This window comes from Cornus florida, unplaced genomic scaffold (assembly GCF_030987335.1).
Source record: "Cornus florida cultivar Cherokee Brave unplaced genomic scaffold, ASM3098733v1 CherokeeBrave_3.0.0_Hap2_Chr11, whole genome shotgun sequence".
Taxonomy (NCBI): Eukaryota; Viridiplantae; Streptophyta; class Magnoliopsida; order Cornales; family Cornaceae; genus Cornus; species Cornus florida.
The window spans coordinates 51,189,573-51,196,225 of NW_026775581.1; positions in this window are offsets into that span (position 1 = coordinate 51,189,573).

Here is a 6,653-nt window from a genome sequence, read left to right on the forward strand (position 1 = left end):
TTATAGGATTGGAACATACCAATTAACACGATAGGGATAATATACGAAATCAAGAACATGGCACAATATCTATGCAATTAACAAGATTAGTACATTCTGATTAACACGATAAGAGTTATACAAGGATTCAAGAACAAGGCATAATGTCTGTGCAAGTTAAACACGGATTCAAGAATAAGGCATAATAGGAATGCAATTAACAAGGATGAGACATTCCATGAAACATGAAAAGAGTTATACATAAAATCAAGAGTAAGGCATAATATCTATATAACTAAACAAGAATGGGATGTTGCATGAAATACGAAAAGAGTCATACATGGAATCAAGAACAAGGCATAATATCTATGCATTTAAACATGGGTAAAATCTACCACATAACACGAAAAGAGTCTTAAATCTTCAATGAATATAACACTTGAAATTTAAGGAGTTAAATCACGAATGAAGCATAAAATCTATGCAATGAGACAAGATTGGTGCATTTCACATACACGACAAGTTTAAATCTTCAAGGAATAGCAACTTGAAATTTAAAGAGTGAAATCAACCAATGTAGAAACTTGGATATAGCCCGGATTAAAACCGTACTCTTGAGATCACTTTAGGGCTACTAACTCATAGGTACCTTCCCCTAGTGCGCACTATAATGTAGAGGGACATTCCCCCGTACTAGAACCAAGTCATAGCCATGTCAATTCTTGATTGATATCCCAAGTTACAAAATTAACAAGTTGTGCAAGTCAAGATAGCATCAAGATACAAGAAACGCATTAACCACGTTTCATGCACAACCAAGATTTTGGAACACACAAGTATGCCCTAGATTCACAACTATGATGGCATGTGAAATGTCACGAAAACAAAGTGTACATCTATATAGACTAGAACCACGATATATATAGCATAAGAAATCCATTGAAGCAAGTATACCACAAGTATAAGATACATGATTCAATTTCATACTAAGCAACACATGTGTACATAAACCATTCCAAGACAAATGAGCATGTTCATTAAACACATTAATGAAACCAATATATAAGAAGTCTAGATACATGATATCAAGGTATGATTAACTCGAGGGAGACATAAAAGGGAATTTAATCCACTTGAGGGATTAAATTTTCAAGATTTCAAGACAAGTCCAAATATTCTATGAACAAGGAATGTCAAGGATCATATCAAGGACAAGTTCGATATCATGTTACAAGTTAATTTCACACAAGACACGACCATGTGAATTAAGTTCCATACATGGAAAATAATTAAATATAAGTTTCAAACTTATCCGATTATGCTCAATGTGGTACACGTGAGGGAACTTGTCAAGGAAAACATGAATACCAAATTAGAAACTTAATCTAGACCAAGGAGCCATTGAATTGATTTTAATTAACCCCTTTAATTAAAATCTCCAAGTTTTGAAATTCATCCAAATGATCTCAATTTAATACATATTATACAACATGTCATAACTTGATTTAAGAACACAATACAAGTCTAATTCATTAGAATACTAAGTAGAAATTAATTAAGCTAATTAATTAATTTCTCTAGAAATCAAAGTTGTCCAAAAATTCTCAAAATAATATATGTGAATGTCCATTTCATGGTGATTGCAAATATCACATCAATTTCACAAAGTGAGCAAGTTATAGACATGTGGAATTTAATTAATGTAAAATTTATTAAATCTCTAGATTTCAAAGGTTGTCCAAATGATCCAAGATTAATATATAACAAGGACTAAGTCATGGCCATGCCAAATATCAAGTCAAAATTGGAAAACAAGCATGGTACAATTAAGTGGAATTTAAATCACATTTAAATCAATTTCTAGATCTTGAACCAAAAGCAAGCATACAAGTTGTATAAGCATCAATATCATGTTAGATAATAAGAATATAACCTAAAACACCCCTACCTCAATTTGAGATGAAGACCTCAAATCCCCACTGAAAAAAAAGTGCTCTGAATCCGCCGAAATCGAAGGGTTATGTCGGGGACAACACGATCTACATGAATTCGAAGAAAGCCCCATGAAAATCACAACTTGACCACAACCCCAAACTCAAGAAATGGTCAGAAATGAATTCTAATAAGGGTGAAAGGTGCGCGGCATCAAAACAAGCATTAAACGTTAAGGCCGAAGACTTTTCATCAAAGAAAAGTGGATTAAAAGAGGAGAGAGAAAGTGGCAGCCATGGGAGAGGAAGAAGAAGAAGAAATCTGATTTTTTTGTTCTTAAGTCCCATATTTATAGTAAGTCTCAAAAAGTGTCCCAAAAGGGCCCCGTCAGGTCTGGAAAAGTGAATTTTAAGCAAACGCACTCAAACAAAAAAACTCCATGAACGAAAAAGATTCAAAATGAGAAAATATGAACAACGAAAGAAACGGCATCAAAAACTGAGTCTCGAGCAGAGAGATATGCCCCGAACAAGTTCGGCGGCAACCGGGTCCAGGAACTCTGAAACTGGAGAAAAATGACCAAAAGGAAATTCTAAGAGTCCATGACTCGACGAAATGTGAAAATGAATCCCGTACGAGGATCCAGGCTCCAGATGGGACATTTTGCAATAACTTTCGTTAATTACACACTGGCCCCTATAAAAAGGGTTAACTGCGAAACTGCCCCAGAATGAAAATATCTTCCAAAAGATATTTTCTTAGATACCCCTGAAATAAAATATCTTCAAAAGATATTTACTAAAAATACCCCAAGAAATGAAAAAGATTTTGAAGAATTGTGCATCCATGCCCCTATGGACACCGAGAGCAACCAGAGTACTTTCTTACAAAAGTGAAGATACGTATTTCGAGAAAACCACTGAAGATGAAGACACGTGAAGTTAAAAACTAACTCCGGGCATGAAAAGTGAGGTTGTGCCAAAAACTGACAAACGGAGATAAGATATGATAGGGAAAAGATGAAATAGCGCATAGTGTCTGAAAAGTGAAAATGTAGAAATGACTCGGTCCTCAAAGGAAGTTGTCAATCCACATGAAAAAGTCTCAAACACCATTTTCGAGCACTCGAGATGACACTATGTGATAAGAAACAGAGCTCAGAAAAGAAAATTAAACGAAAAAAATTTATTCGTAAAATTTCAGGAAAAAAGAAAGGAAGGCAAATGACCGGTTCGTTACAACATTGTACTTTGAAATAAGGTTCAGGGGTAGTATTATCATTTACTACTGTGTAACACATTTTATTCACCAGTTTATAATAGTGCATTGCAATGTATCAGCTTGTGTTGATTGAAATCACTGTGTTAGTGAAGGTTCATCACTTCAAATTCAGCTACAGGTACTCATAGGGATATTATGGTCTTTTCTCAGTTGTATTCCAATGATATACATTTGCTTTGATAGTTACATTACACTGAATAGCCCTGATTGTATCTGCATTGTGAATTATAAAGTCTTAGGACTATCTGTTAGATGAGAAGGGTTTAATTTGTTACAAGGGTATTTTGGTCCTTTCCATGTGTATTCAAGAGTGTGACACGTCTCAGTGGTCCTAGAGAGATAGTATATGCAAGAATATTGCATTTTTTAGAAGCTAAGTTTGGAGAAAAATGGAATTTACAGCTTTATATTGTATATGTATGAATTCTGGTGTGCAAGGTGACAAAACAGCTGAGGTGGCTTACTATGATTGGTTCTCTTTCCTGAAAATATCTGAAATATGCTCTATCAATCATTGGCTAAAGTTGACAGGTGTATATCCTTGGTGTGTGAGGTCTTGTGTATTCAGTGACATTATAAAAATGTTGTTATAGTGACTTTTAGGGTTTTAAACCTAATACAAATTCTAAAAAGTATGTTGCAGCTATTATTCTCTCGAGAGCCTTGAATGAACAAGTTTTTCTGAGTGTTTTGATGATGATTCATGCAAGAAAACTCAATGAATCAAGCCTTGTTAGTGTATTTACTGAGGAGATGATGCTGCTGTTAGTTTTACTGGTGCAAAGGCTGCTCTGAGTAGTGAATCTGAGTTTCAAGTTGTTGTGGTCTATTCTGAGGGTGGACATAGGTATAATTCATCTAATTACACTTGCTCAGTACTGTGTTTATGTTGAAAACATGCTGAAAATGAATTTGAGCTGTGAGATCACTTGTTAGGCTTATTTTCTGGTTTAATCTTGGATTCAAGTACTAATTGGTCATACTTAGCTATTCTATGAGTTATTAAACTGCTAGCAAGTATATTTTGATAAATCAAGATTGTTGAAGTTGGTCTTGTGAAAGAAAAATGGTATGCTTTGATTTTTTAGTGTTCAAACCCTGAGGCTAAAGCTGTATTGTGCTGAAACAAGGATTATGATTGAATTTTGATATATACTCATGCTATGCTTTATTGTTTTAAGTTATGAACATGAGTACTACAGTGAAAGAAGACTGTGTAAGGTGATGGTGATTTGATCTCGAGAGGAAATTCTTATTTTACCCCTAATTGCAGCAGATTGTTGTTTTGAGGTAGTAACTTGGAGTTTTGTGTTATTCAGCTTATTCTAATTGGTGGAAAGACTTGTTTATACTTATTTACATCTATAATGGTGTGTGTGGTGAACTATAAGAGCTTACTAGGTCTAAGCAAGGTTGCTTAGGACAGGAGGGGTGCTTGTAAGCACTGTAGTGTACTAGTGTGTGTATTGGTTGTGAAAACTAGTGTCTATTCTTGTACTTGGGTGTGTGCAGAGAGCGAGACGGCTGAGTGTGTAACAAGATACATACAACTAGTAGTGGACTTTATATTGGCTGAGGCCAAGAACCAAGGTTTTCCCTTGTTGAGAGGGTTTCCTTGTAAATCTTATTTTGACTGATCTTTGAATACTTGTTTAATTGTGTTGAGAAATTTAAACCAAGTAAAAGTTTTAACCAATTCACCCACCTCTTGGTTCAACAATAAATGCATTGAACTGAATCCCAAATCTGTTTAGCAGTTTACATAAATATATAGCCAACGGCTATGTTTGGCTGCATCGAATTGAATAGCCAAAACATAAGCATATCTGCAAACAACTATGGATATGTCTTCTCTTACTGAACTGGCTCTTTCTCAGAACCAGTAAGTAATATAGCCAATCTTGACTTTTTCACCAATGAACATCTTGGCAGATTGTACCCAATTCAAATAGTTGGAGCTATTAAACTTCCCTGTGGTGATTTGAAGTCTTGGATTTTCTGATGAGTTGATGGGAAAAATGGCACCACCACAAACAAAACTTGAGCTAAGAGAATTAACAGTCGAGGATCCTAAATCTACCATAATCTATCGCACGACAATAAATAACTCCAAAAACACCACAAATTCTGTTAATAAATCAAAGGCTCTCCTCTGACCATAAACAATAACAATGTCTCCTCACACCATTCCCGAAAATTCCAAATACAGACTTTTTCAAGGAACGCTACTCACTTACATATAGCCGAACATCCTCCTATTCAACATCCGGAACTTCTCTATAGATTCAAAAAAATTCACCCAAGCCCTTCTAGGTGTTGGAGACCAACTATCCCAATTTACCCAACCTTAGAAGAGTAAAAAAGAAAATGTAAAGCTTAAAAATACATGTTTTTGATCACAAATAGGAAGACAAAAAATCATGTGTAGGCAACATCACATGATGTCTCAAATAGCCTAAGGTGGCTATCGCAGAAGTAATAAGGCTGTTGAAAGATGTGTAAATGTGTTGGCTTTGATACCATGAAGAAATATAAAAAGAAGGAGAAGGAGAAAATTATGTAAAGGCTTAAATGAGGTGAATCACTCATTCACAACTCTATTATTTATAGATAAAAGAGCACATACTCATATTACAAGAAAGGAAATTAAATCAAATCTAAATCAAATCAAAAAATATTCTAAATCATATTCTATGGCATATTTTATAACATAATTAAATCTCTATTAAATCTACCGTAATCTATAACTGTTAGCTCGATAGGGGGAGATGCGGATTTGTAAACTCAATAAATCCATCTATGGGTTAAAGCAGGCATCCTGATAGTCGTTTGCCAAATTATCGTCTACTCTTCTTAAGGCTGGTTTTTCCCAATCAAAGTTTGATTATTCATTGTTCACAAATTGTCAAGGTAATTCTTCAATTTTTGTGTTAGTATATGTTAATGATATCATTAATACTGGAAATGATGATTTAGCTATTAAACGCCTCAATCAATTTCTTGAAGCCAAATTTTTTATTAAAGATTTAGGCAACCTAAAATATTTTCTTGGCATCGAGGTCGCTCGTTCTCAAAAGGGTATTTTTCTTTCTCAAAGAAAATACACTTTGGATATTCTCAAGGACACTAGTTTAATTGGAGGACGTATTTCAGATTTTTTTCATGGAACAACAGTTGCGGTTATCACCAGATGATGGTACTTTACTTCCTGATCCCTCTTTATATCGCCGATTAGTGGGACGTCTTATATACCTTATTGTTACAAGACCTAATATTAATTATTCGGTTCATGTTGATGCGACCTAGCGTGTGCACAAAATAATGTACAACATTTTAGGTTTAGAATTAATATCAAGTGGGCATCATATTTTATAATTTATAAACCGCTAGACACTTATACTATGTAGTATGAAGTGAGAAGGGATCGAACCCAAAAGACCTTTGGCTTGGATTTAAATAAG